The sequence below is a fragment of the Suncus etruscus genome, chromosome 12 (genome assembly GCF_024139225.1).
Source record: "Suncus etruscus isolate mSunEtr1 chromosome 12, mSunEtr1.pri.cur, whole genome shotgun sequence".
NCBI lineage: Eukaryota > Metazoa > Chordata > Mammalia > Eulipotyphla > Soricidae > Suncus > Suncus etruscus.
This window is the reverse complement of record NC_064859.1, coordinates 90,960,010-90,973,612: the sequence shown is the minus strand read 5'-3', so window position 1 is coordinate 90,973,612 and position 13,603 is coordinate 90,960,010. Positions and strand designations below refer to the sequence as shown.

The window sequence follows — 13,603 nt, the reverse complement described above, 5'->3', positions numbered from 1 at the left end:
GTTAATCATGTAAAAATCAGCACAAATATTTTCTCTCAGTGAAGACCAACTTTTTTTTTTTTTGACAAGAAGATGCCAATTCTCCGGGACAATATTTCATTTTAGGAGCAAGGGAAGGGTTTGGTGATGCTCAAAGTTTGAAGCTGGCCCTCCTGCCTGTAAGGCAAGAGCCCTGCCCACTATTATCTCCAGCCCTGGAGATTGTAATTCACTTGGAAGGCAGCCCAAGAACTATGAAAGCTGGGCCTATAGGTTCCCTAGAAACAGTCACATCTCAATTCATTTCAGTAATATTCCTGGCCAAACTTTCAACAATCAGTTATGACACCAGAGTGATAGTACAGCAGGTAGGGCATTTGCCTTGCATACATATGGCTAACTCAGGTCTAATACCTGGCATCCTATATGGTCTCCCAAGCCTGCCAGCAGTGATTCCTGAGTGCAGAGGCAGGAGTAACCTGCATCGCTGGGTGTGGCCCCCAAAACAAAACAAAACAAATCACAGTCAAGCATTGCTCAAAGAGAGGAGTGTTCTGAGAAAGGCCTCAGTTGGCAAATTTGATCGTTGTGCAAACATGGATTAGAATTACAAAGAAAATGACACCACCCAAGGACACAGAGGCTCCATGGGACTCCACCATATATGGGGCCATCAAGGAAAGGGTAAGCTACAACACTGAAGGGAAACTAGTTTGGGTTATAGTCCAGAAAATATGTGTTTTAACTCTGGAAGTGGCAGTTTCTGGTCTGGGTCATCTTCTGCAGAGATACGGGTACTCAGATATGTCCTTCGACAGTCCTTGCACAAAACCGGCACCTACTTAGCTGGTAAAAATACTCTTGATTTTTTTCTTTTTGGTTTTTGGGCCACACCCAGTGGCACTCAGTGTTTACTCCTAGCTCTGCACCCAGAAATCAATCCTGGCAGGCTTGGGGGACCATATGGGATGCCGAGAATCAAACCTAGGTCTGTCCTAGGTTGACCTCACGCAAGACAAACGCCCCACCGTTGTGCTGTCTCTCTGGCCCCCAAACACACTTGAAAATTTATAAATGGACTTATTGTAAGGGGGTCTTCAGAAGGTTCTGAGAGGGAGTATAAGGAAACGAGCTAAGTCCTGATTTTCACTTCTGCAAAGAAGGTGTGGAAGAAGAAACAAGCTCAAAGGCCGCCCTGGGTGGGACAGGCTCAGGATAGTCTGAGCTATCTGGCCTTACTCTGTCCTTATTCCAAAACTGAGCACTGCCAGGAATGACCCGAACATAGAACCAGAAGTAACTCCTGAACACCACTGGGTGTGATCCAAAAAACAAACAAACAAAAAAATCTTGGGGAGACAATAAGCAGGTAGGGCACTTGTCTTGCATGTGACTGATCTACATTGAATCGCTGGCACTTCATGTGGTCCCTGGAGATCCACAGGACTAATTCCTGAGTGCAGAGCTGGGTGTATAAACTCTGAGTGAGGCCAGGTGTGACCCCTCCAGAAAAACAAAAGTAAGGGGCTGGAGCAATAGCATAGTGGACAGGACATTTGCCTGGTATCCTTTGCCTTCAACCCCCGACATCCCATATGGTCCCCTGAGCCTGCCAGGAGTGATTTCTTAGTGCAGAGCCAGAAGTAACTCCTGAGTGCTGCCAGATATGGCCCCAAAACCAAAACAAAATGAAACAAAACAAAAATGTAATGGTTCATTAAATGAAATGCTACCTGGTGATTGAAAATGAATCTTTGTAGGGCCAGAAAGATAATATGGGAAATCTGGTGCTTGCCTCGTATATAGCTGTTCCTGGTTTGATCCCTGGCACACAGTCACTTCACAGAAGTAGGCCTGGCCCCCAACCCAAACAATTAAAATGAGGATATATAGCTACACCTGGTGATATGGAGCCACTCTATGACCTGCACAGTGACAGAGAACAAAAAGGTTGCAGGACCCTGGAAGATGCTCGAAGTGCAATTTTGTATGCTCAAATGGGAAGCCAGCAGGGCCCTCCACTGTCTTCGTATTCTTCTTACTCTGTAAATAACATTTTACAACTTTCACACTGAGCACACATGTTGTCAGGATGATTTGAACATTCTACACATATAAAAATTTAAGAGCATAGAAGGCTGTAAAGACAACATAGGAGTTAAAGGCATTTGCTGGCATGCAATGAACCCAGTTTAAATCCCCAAAATCGCATATGGTCTCCTGAGCACTGCCATGAGTGACTCTTGACCACAGAGCCAGGAGTAAGTTCAGAGCATGGTTCAGAGTAAGTTCAATGAGCATGGTCCCCCAAAGCATAAATAAATAATAGTCACTAAAGGCTGTGCAGCTGGCTCCAGCTGGCACATGCTAGGCCCCAAGTAGTTCAACCCTTGGCACTACAGATGTCTCCCCACCTGCAGCACTGCTGGGCTATCCCTGGGAACCCTCAGCACAGCTAGGCCTGGCCCTGGAGTCCCAGGACCATAGACCTGGGAAAATCTCCCCAAAGTGCTGCTTATGAATTCTGGCTCCCAAATAGGAATTGGTCAAGCAAAGAAACATAAATAGCCCTTGAGGTTTAGATTTATGGGAGAAAGTGGACTGTGCGAGGGATTCCAGAAGAAGAAGCAGAAAGAGCAGAGTTGCTGTTGGCTCCAAATTTGAGATCTCACAAAGAACAAAGGAGACAACAGCACTGCAAAAGGCAAGGGAATTTTATATTACCAGCTTGCCGGGGTCGCCCCTTGTCAGGCAATGACCCTGACAATAGCTCACAAATCATTTTTATTTATTTATTTGTTTGTTTGTTTGTTTGTTTATTTATTTGTTTGTTTGTGTAGTTAGTTTTGGGGCCACACCTGATGGCACTCAAGGGTTACTCCTGACTCTGTGCTCAGAAATTGTTCCTGGCAGCTCAGGGGACCATATGGGAATTCAACCGTCCTGGGTTGTCCGCATGCAAGGCAACACTCTATTGCTGTGCTATCTCTCTGGCCCTTGCAAGTCATTTTTTTTTTTTTTTTGGTTTTTCGGGCCACACCCATTTGATGCTCAGGGGTTACTCCTGGCTAGGCGCTCAGAAATTGCCCCTGGCTGCTTGGGGGGGGGGGACCATATGGGACGCCGGGGGATTGAACCATGGTCCTTCCTTGACTAGCACTTGCAAGACCTTACCTCTAGCACCACCTCGCTGGTCCCATTGCAAGTCTTTTTTTTTTTTTTTTTTTTTTGGTTTTTGGGCCACACCTGGCAGTGCTCAGGGGTTACTCCTGGCTGTCTGCTCAGAAATAGCTCCTGGCAGGTGCGGGGGACCCTATGGGACACCGGGATTCGAACCAACCACCTTTGGTCCTGGATCGGCTGCTTGCAAGGCAAACACCGCTGTGCTATCTCACCGGGCCCGCAAGTCATTTTTAAAGAGAGCCTAGGGGGTTTTCACATAGTCAACTGACCTTTAAAACTGTTGGTTTTTAATAATTATATCAAACAAACATAGGTTTGTTCAGATGTCTAGCAAAAGGAAATCTTATCTTTACAGACCCGAGGCTTGTTTGTCGTTCTTCTGCTATCTATCTGAGGCCATTCTATACTTTGCGGTTGGCCATCTGGACCTGGTATGTGCTCCCCAGGTCAGATTCCAAAGACTGGTTGTCATTCTGGGCCTTGTCTTTTCTGCCACATATCTGAGGCCTGTCATGGCCGTCTTTATGTCTAAAGCAAAGTTAGGGTTTACAGAAGCAAAAACAGCAGTTCAACCTTACATTCCTTTCTAGCTTTTAACGTTGCTTGGTTTTATTTTCTTTGGGGTGTTGGGGACCTAGTCCAGAACCTCACAATCAGAGGCTAGCACTTGGCTAATGTGCCACTTCTTGGTGCCCAAGAAAAGCTTGGGGAACACGAATTTTTCTGGGAAGCACTTCTGTGGGTGACAGAGTCTCCTGTGAGTATGAGGGAGGATGGGGCTTCATGCTAGGTTTAAGTAATCACTCTGGGGGGAGGAGACGAGCTATAGCACTGCAGTAGGGCTTTTGCGTGCATGCTGCCAATCTAGGACGGACCTTGGTTTAATCCCCCGGCATCCCATATCCTGAGCGCATAGCCAGGAGTAATCCCTGAGTGTCAGTGCTGGTGTGGCCCTAAAACCAAAAGAAAGAAAAAAAAAAAAAAAAGAAACACACCCCCAAAATTACAAGCATGGGGCAAACATCTGGGGTGGGTGGATGGCTGAGTGGATCGAGCAGACACTGAAGCTGAGCTCTTCTGTGAAAGGAATCTCAGGGAGAGTGCTGGAGTGATAGCACAGCAGTAGGGCATTTGCCTTTAATATGGCTGACCTGGAATAGACTGGGGTTCAATCCCTGGCATCCCCTATGGTCCTCTGAGCCTGCCAGGAGCAGTTTCTGAGTGCAGAGCCAGGAATAACAAGTGCCTTTGAGTGTGGCCCCAAAACAAAACTAAACTAAAAAAGGAGGGTCAGGGAGAGAAAAGGTGTTACATGAAGTGACCTACCATGGTTTGGATGATGGAAAGGCACCTGTTCAGTCCCACCCAGGTCTAAATAATACACGGAGGCTTTGAGAAGCACCACAACCAGGCAGGCTCCTCTGCATGGCAGCTACTAAGAGGAGCTCGGCTTTTCCTTTCATGGACAGCACGTTCAAGGAGATGATGAGGCAGGTTGGGCGAATGAACCTCAGAAATGGAACTTAAACAATACTATCCAATGACATCTGTGCTCTCCCCTCCAACCCAACTGCTTTCCACCAGAGGCCCCTCTCTTTAGATGCCTTTTTTGTTTTGTTTTGTTTTGGAGGCTACACCTGGTGGTGCTCAGGGGTTAGTCCTGGCAGACTCAGGAGATCCTATGGGATGCCAGGAATTAAACCCAGGTTGGTCATATGTGATGCCTGGGTTTGAACAAGGGTTCAAAGCATCTGTGTGCAAGGCAAGTGTCTTAGGTGCTGTATTATTTCTCTAGTCTGATATATATATATATATACACACACATACATATTTTAGATTATGATAATTAAAATTTACCATGTAAAACTCACAACTAATATTATTATTATTATTATTTTGTTTTGGGATCACACCTAGAGGCGTTCAGGAGCTATCCCTCTCAGCTCTAAGCTTGAGGGTTGCTCCCAGCCATGCTCAGGGGATTATGCAGTGCAGGAGATAGAATTGGAGTCAGCTGCATGCAAGGGAAGTATCTTTAACCCTTGGGCTCTCTGTCTGATTCTGAGTTTCATTTTCAGGCTGTATACTGTGCATGTTATATAAGACTGGGATGTGTTTGAGAAATGTTATTTCATCATTATACAAATATCTACAAACTAAAAGGCACAGTTTCCACACCTCAGGCCTTACAGAATAGCAGACACAGGACCACTGTTATGCTATCATCAATATCTTGTTTTGTTTTGGTTTGGGGCCACAGCTGGGACACTCAGGGGTGCTTCTGACTCTGTGTTCAGAAATTGCTCCTGTTAGACTTGGGTTGGTCCCAAGTTGACAGTGTGCAAGGCAAATGCCCTAGCCAATATCTTGTTTTGTTTTGTTTTTGGGTCACACTTGGTGGTTCTCGGTGGTACTCCTGACTCTATGCTCAAAAATCATATCTGGCAGGCTCGGGGGACCATATGGGATGCCAGGAATCAAACTGAGGTCTGTTGGGGTTGGCCGCATGCAAGATAAACGCCCTGCTGCTGTGCTATCATTCTGTCCCCCATCATCAATATCTTTTTTTAAAACTTTATTTATTGATTAATTGACTGATTGATTGGTTTTGGGGTCATAATTGGCAGTGCTCAAGGGCCACTCCAGGGGCCGGAGAGATAGCATGGAGGTAAGGCATTTACCTTTCATGCAGAAGGTCATTGGTTCGAATCCCGGCATCCCATATGGTCCCCCGTGCATGCCAGGAGCAATTTCTGAGCCTGGAGCCAGGAAAAACCCCTGAGCACTGCCGGGTGTGACCCAAAAACCACAAAAAAAAAAAAAAAAAAAAAGGGCCACTCCAGGCTCTGCACTCAGAAATAGTCCCTGGCTTACCCTTTAATGGTGAGGTGAAACAAGAGGACGCTCCACATCCTGACTTCAATGTAGGATATGCAGATTCCAGGATATTTAATACAGAAACATGATACCAACAACAGAGACTGTGTGAAAAATAAAAGTGTGTTGGCACTACAGACAATGTCTTGGATTGGACAAACTAGTTTGCCTGGAGCCTAGAGTTGGTCTGATGCCAGGAAACTTCAGGGGTCGGTTCTCTTTGTATTTAGGCCAAGGTGATTCCTTTCCATTCCCCTCATATTTTGGTGGGCCTATGCAAACAACAATTGCCACTCTAACACCGTTTTTACTGTGCTCCTTTGACTCTAATCCTTAAAAAAAAAAAACACTTAAAATTTGAGGTTAACTTAAGCTAATATGCATGTACATGGAAATGTAAAAAATACTATGCCTCCAATGTTTAAGGAGTTACATAAGTTTTATGGCTTTAGATTGCCTTGTGTGCTGTTAAGAATATTATAATGTGTTACAATCTGGAGATTTGAGGGACAAAGTAATTGTACATGGATTCTGTTTTATTTATCTTAATGTTCTTTGGCTGAAAGTTCAAAGTTAAGATATCAGCAAGGGGACTTCTTCTGAGAATTATGTTATGGGTGATTGTCCTTCCACTGTAACTTTACCTTGTCCTCTTTCTTTGCATCTTTGTTTCTCATAATTAAAAATAAAAAAAATTTTTTTAAATTTCAGATTTGAAGGCATATCACATAAAATATAGATATACTTTGTCATAACAAGAGGTAAATATAAGATTATATAATTAACAAGGAATAAAATAAGTGTAGTCCAAAGAAATGATGTACAACATGTAATTTTTTGTTTGTTTTCATTTTTTTTTTTGAGGGGGTCAACCTGGTGGCGCTAAGAGATATCTCCTGGTTCTGCACTCAGAAATCACTCCAGGCAGGCACAGGGGAATGAGGGACTTTATGGGATGCCAGGATCCCAACCACCGTTCGTCCTGAATCAGCTGCATGCAAGGCAAATGCCCTACCGCTGTACTATCTCTCAGGCCCATACAACTTGTAATTTTTGACAAAGGAGTTGAAGAAAGTTAGAGAAAGACAGAGTTATTATTTTTGAGACAGTGCCAAAGTTATAAGGCATAAGGGTGATAACTTGATCATAGTAGCATAAACTACCAGAGACAAATTACTGAGTGAAAAATAGAGTATCTTGGTAATCAAGTGTTATACACTGGTAAATGGTGGTTGTACAAATTGATATGAGTCTGCCAATAATATGAAGATGAAAATGGCTGAAGCAAGGAGCTGATACTGCAAATAATTTCTCTAGTCCTACTTGAAATTGTATTTATATCATTGTAGCTCTAATTTGAAGAAATATTTTTCTTGCATTTAATATTCAATGATGTCCCTTTTGATGGGATTAATAGGTAAAGCAACAACAAGACTAGAAGCACACGAAAAAGGTTTTCAAATTGTCTTATCTGGTGATGTGGACTTAAAAAGAAAAAAAAACTAATCAAGGAGGCCTTCCAGTGCTTACCACAGGCTAACTCTTAACATTTACTGTATAGATAAAGGAGACAACCCACCCCGCATAAATCTCATCCCCAGCCATTTGGCTGGCCTGTATTGTGAATGAGAAGACATGTGGAAGCAGGGAAAGAATGAAATTGATGGAATTATTCAAGCTAAGAAAAGGGATTTTCAGTGTATTGGAAATTTATTTATACTTTCTGAATCAACAATGAAATCTACCTAAGGCTTCAGAAAGAAAATTCTGGAGTGCTAGTACCCATCAAAACATTAACTATACAAGTCAGAAATGTACAACTGAATGTTAAAAATAAAAATCTTTTTTATTGAATGAACTTAAAAATACATTTAGGCATCTGGAATAATTTATGGCAGAGTCACAAAGATTTCTTTAGGAAATCTTTCTGGATATGTAGTAAAAAATTGAATAGCCTTTACTCCTAAGTACATAATAAATCAACACACATTTATATTACTGGAAAGTTAGAAATTAAATATAATATAGTAAATTAAAAATGCTTCTTGCTACTGTTAGCAGTAGTCCCTTCCACCCCTCACCTCCACAAAACAGTGAACTTGATTGTTGTAGATGCTTTGCACCAAGTATTTTAAAATTAATTTATATTTTTATATTTTAAATAAATGTATTTGCTTTTAAAAAGTTTAAAATTATGGAAATCTATAATAATTTTCACCTGTGAGTAAGCTTCCATGCTATTGTTCTATACTTCTATGTAGAACTTCTATACTTCTATACTTTTCTACCAACATTAATGAAAATCATGGTTTAATTTTTTATTATATATTTCTATTTTGGAAGATGCCTAAGAGTTCTTCAGGAAATTCGGGCTGCCCTTGTGATTCTTAATCAATAAGGCTGAACAGTTAATTACTCTGACAGCATTAAGTAGGCTCAAGATGCTATTGATCCAGTACCTCACCAGAATCTATAGATATAAGCCAATCAGTACTCAAGAAGCCAATTGGTACTAAGGATAAAACTGGGGCTTTGCATATATAAGGAATGTACCCTCATTTACTTAATTATATTCCCTACCTACTTATTTAAGTATATAGAAACATATGTTTTCATATAGCATTTTGATAATAATAATTTGGTATATATTTGTATAAAATAAAATCATTTCTAACATCACAAAAAAAGAAAAGAAAAGAACCCGGAGAGAGAGCACAGTGGCGTTTGCCTTGCAAGCAGCCGATCCAGCACCAAAGGTGGTTGGTTCGAATCCCGGTGTCCCATATGGTCCCTGTGCCTGCCAGGAGTTATTTCTGAGCAGACAGCCAGGAGTAACCCCTGAGCAACGCCAGGTGTGGCCCAAAAACCAAAAACAAAAAAAAACAAAACAAAAAAAATAGCCCCTGGCAATTTGGGGAACCATAAAGGATGCTGGAATCAAATGGGGTCCCTCCCAGGTCAGCTTCATGCAAGGCAAATGCCCAACTGCTGTGCTATCTCCCCTGCCCCGTCATCAATATCTTAAGTAACACAACCTAGATACATTTTATCTACACATCTGTCAAACAATCAGGACCCAAAGTTTGCTTCCAATATTCCATTGGGAATGATGCTGCCACAAATGTGGGCATGCAAATAGCTCCTTCAAAGTCAGTTTTCATTTCATTCGGGGGAAACACATAGACACCACCCTGATGGGTCATGCAGAAGTACTACTTTTAATTTTTTGAGACTCTGCCATACTATTTTCCATAGTAGCTGCACAAACTGACATTTAAGAGAGCACAAAGGTGCTCATTTGGGGTTGGAGAGATAGCATGGAGGTAAGGCATTTGCCTTGCATGCCGAAGGTCGGTGATTCAAATCCCGGCATCCCATATGGTCCTCTCAGCCTGCCAGGAGCAATTTCTGAGCATAGAGCCAAGAGTAACCCCTGAGCACTGCCGGGTATGACCCCCCCCCAAAAAAAATGTTGCTCATTTCTCTTCATCGCCAGCCTGTTTTTCTCCTGGTTCTTTGATGGAAGCCACTCTAACACATATAAAATACTCTCAATTTTTAGCTTAGTTTTATTTTTTATATTATTAATTTTTTTTTTTTTTTTGGTTTTTGGACCACATCCGGTGATGCTCAGGGGTTACTCTTGGCTATGTGCTCAGAAATTGCTCCTGGCTTGGGGAACCATATGGGACACTGGGGATTGATCCCAGGTCTGTCCTGAATCAGCTGCGTGCAAGGCAAACATCATACCACTGCGCCGCTGCTCCAGCTCCAGGTTTAGTTTTATTTTAGTTTTTGAGCCACATCAGCACCCAGGAATCATCCTTGGTAGACTCACGAAATAGTATGCCAGGGAGGAAACACCGGCCCCTTTCATTCTAATTTTTCTTTCTTTTTTTTTTTTTTTTTTTTTGTGGGGAGATCACACCCGGGAGCGTTCAGGGGCTACTCCTGACTCTATGCTCAGAAAATTTTCCCTGGCAGGCACGGGGGAACCATATGGGATGCCGGGATTTTAACCACTGTCCTACTGCATGAAAGGCAAATGCCTTACCTCCATGCTATTTCTCCGGCCCCCCCTAATTTTGATTTCTATTTCCCTAATGACTAAAGCTCATTGATCACCTGTGTATCTTAAACAATGTCTGTTAGAATGTTCTGTCCTGTGCTGGGAAGACTGCTAATGGACTGAACACTGCCCGGAATCACCCTAATATCGCTGATGTGTTTCTCCACCCTGGCTTTCTCTGCCCATTTAAAGATTTCCCCTTCCCTGGGCCTGGAGAGATCAGCGGTGTTTGCCTTGCAAGCAGCCGATCCAGGACCAAAGGTGGTTGGTTCGAATCCCGGTGTCCCATATGGTCCCCCATGCCTACCAGGAGCTATTTCTGAGCAGACAGCCAGGAGTAACCCCTGAGCACCGCCGGGTGTGGCCCAAAAACCAAAGAAAAAAAGATTTCCCCTTCCCTTGGGGACCAGAAAAATAGTAAGGAGGGCAGGGCATTTGCTTTGCATGCTGCCAACTTTGGCTTGACCCCTGGCATCCCACATAGGCCACTGTGCACTTTCAGAAGCTCTGAGCATCACCAAATGCGGCTCCAAAACAAAACAAACAAACAAAAATTCTCCTTTCCTTTATTCAGCAGGTAAGGTGTTTTCTTTTCATATGCTAGACTCGTTGGGCTGGAGCAATAACACAGCAGTAAGGCGTTTGCCTTGCATGCGGCCAACATAGGACAACCTCGGTTCGAATTCCAGCCTGCCAGGAGCAACTTCTGAGTGCAGAGCCAGGAATAAACCCTGAACTCCACCGGTGTGACCCAAAACCAAAACCAAACCAAACAAAAATCATATACTAGACCCAGGTTCTATTCCCGGCATCCCATATGGTCCCCCAAGCATCACCAGAAGTGATCTGAGTGAAGAGCCAGGAGTATTCCCTGAGCATCACTGGGTGAGGTCCAAAAACAAAAATTAAAAAAAAATTTCCCCTTTACTTCATTGTTACAATGACTGGGAATCACGCACATTTAGTTTAGGTGCTACTACATGTTAGCTGTGGTACTTGCCTGGGTCATACACCAGGTTGAGGAACTTCCACATGGAGCTTTGATATCAGGGATCACACTCCTTCAGCTGAAGTGTGAACACCTTCTGTTAGTGCTGCTGCACATCGCGACTAATCACAGTGCCTGGTCACTGGGGTTATACCTTTCTGAGTTACCTGCACCTTGCTGTGATATGACTGAAAAGCGCTTGTTGTGCTGTGGATCTCAGATGACAGAGAGGCCAGGACTGTATACCTCCCATGTTTTACATTGATGGGTCACCATCCAGAAAAGAAGGTATAACTGGTCCTTCACTGACCACAGTAGTTCATACTAACTATAAATCTGCTCAGCACGTGGAAGCTTACTACTTTAAATCACTTATTATCATGTGTTTCAGAGCCATGTAACATAGTAAGTGATTCAGCTTACGTGGTAGGTTTATTTCCAGGCATAGTAACAGCTTCTTAAATGCTCATAATCAGATTGTTCAAGATTTGCTACAGCAATTACAAGTACTTTTACAAAAACGTTCTGAGCCTATATTTGTTATTCACATTAGAGCCTATACTGGCCTTCCAGGGCCAATGACTAAAGGGAACGAAACCGCCGATCACCTGGCTATGCCATTATTTATGTCTTCTGCAGAAGAACATGCAGCATTACATACAAATGCCTGTCAGCTGCATGTCAATTAGCATATTACATGGAGGCAGGCCAGAAAAATAATTGAAACATGTACCTTCTATGCACCCTTGAATAAAACAAAACAAAACAAAACATGTGGCTGGGGCCAGTCCCTGGGGGTTATAGACAAATGAATTGTGGCAAATGGATATCACACATGTTGGCTTTTTCTCTAAAAATAAAAACAAAAACAACCTTATCTTCTTTTTTTTTTTTTTTTTTTTTTGGTTTTTGGGTCACACCCGGAGGTGCTCAGGGGTTACTCCTGGCTGTCTGCTCAGAAATAGCTCCTGGCAGGCACGGGGGACCATATGGGACACCGGGATTCGAACCAACCACCTTTGGTCCTGGATGGGCTGCTTGCAAGGCAAACGCCGCTGTGCTATCTCTCCGGGCCCACAACCTTATCTTCAAGTGGTGGTGAATACCTACTGCCATTTTATATGCTTTTCTGTTATGGGGGTTCCTCAAACCATTAAGACAGACAAGGGCCCCATCTATGTAAGCAAAACTTTTCGATTAATTTGCCAGAAACGGCAATTCAAACATATCACAGGTTTATCATATAATCCAACAGGTCAAGCCATAGTTGAAGGAGCTCAGAGGACTATCAAAACTCAACTATTGAGCCCGGAGAGATAGCACAGTGGCGTTTGCCTTGCAAGCAGCCGATCCAGGACCAAAGGTGGTTGGTTCGAATCCCGGTGTCCCATATGGTCCCCCGTGCCTGCCAGGAGCTATTTCTGAGCAGACAGCCAGGAGTAACCCCTGAGCACCGCCGGGTGTGGCCCAAAAACCAAAAACAAAAAAACAAACAAACAAAAAAACTCAACTATTAAAATATAGAAAAAAGTGGCATGCCACCCACCAACATTTTGTCTTTAACATTATTTTCGCTAAACTTCTTAAATTTACCTCAAGGAGAAACCTATACCGCTGCAGAAATTCTAAGAACAGCCCTGAACAATACAGCTTATCCTCAGCCGTAAACCATTATGGTGAACTGGGAAAGGACCATTGCACAGCATATTGTAAAAATTCAGCAAAGCAACCTTGGTTTAAATTTGATGATCAAGAAGTTTCTAAAAATTGCCAAACCGTCTGTGAAATCTTCAGTGGTGTATATTCTTTCTTATACCTCAAAGGGACCATTTACAATAGATAAGTTTGTTTAAGCTAGTTAATTGAATGCTTTTTAGAGATGTTTATAATAATGTTCTAATATTTTATCAACAGGAAAAAGGCAGTTAGATGGATTAGAAAATATACTCACTACAGTGCTCATGTATTCATTCCTATTTTTATAAGCTTTAATATTTTTGTTTATAGTGATCTGTGGAGAAATATTTTATTTTCGACTCCTAATGCAGTGTCCATTATGCCATAACCACTTTAAATTAATATTTTTCATTGATTATAACTGCTTGTATGATTTCATGTTTATCCGGAGACCTGTGGATGAGACATTTGAATACCTTGGACTCTTACCACGGTGCTCAGCCATTATGTTATTTACAATTTATTTCTTCTTCTTGCTGGGTTTTTATTATATCAAGTGACTTTGTTTTCAATACTTTCTAGAAAGGAACCTGGTTATTTAAAGCAGATACTATACTTCGAAGTGCAGACTCCTTCTACAGTGCTCAGTAACCATTCTCCTTAGTATTTTAAACTTCAAAATTATGATTGTTTTGGAAATGTTCTGCTCAATCTAAACCTTGAAGCTTTTATTTTCAGCAAAGTTCCACTCTATCTACATCAACTACGTCTAGAAGCTGAAACAGTTTTTCTATAAATATGCCAGCTCTATATTTAAAAGTGCTTGTCCC

At 42.5% G+C, this 13,603-nt stretch overlaps 1 non-coding gene across 1 annotated transcript; it reads left to right on the top strand.

Moving 5' to 3' along the window:
• The first annotated feature begins 7,552 nt into the window (after positions 1-7,552).
• LOC126024888 (small nucleolar RNA SNORA51) lies at positions 7,553-7,678 on the top strand. Its single transcript, XR_007500977.1, has one exon. It is a non-coding gene; the product is annotated as a small nucleolar RNA SNORA51 (small nucleolar RNA).
• The last annotated feature ends 5,925 nt before the right edge of the window (positions 7,679-13,603 follow it).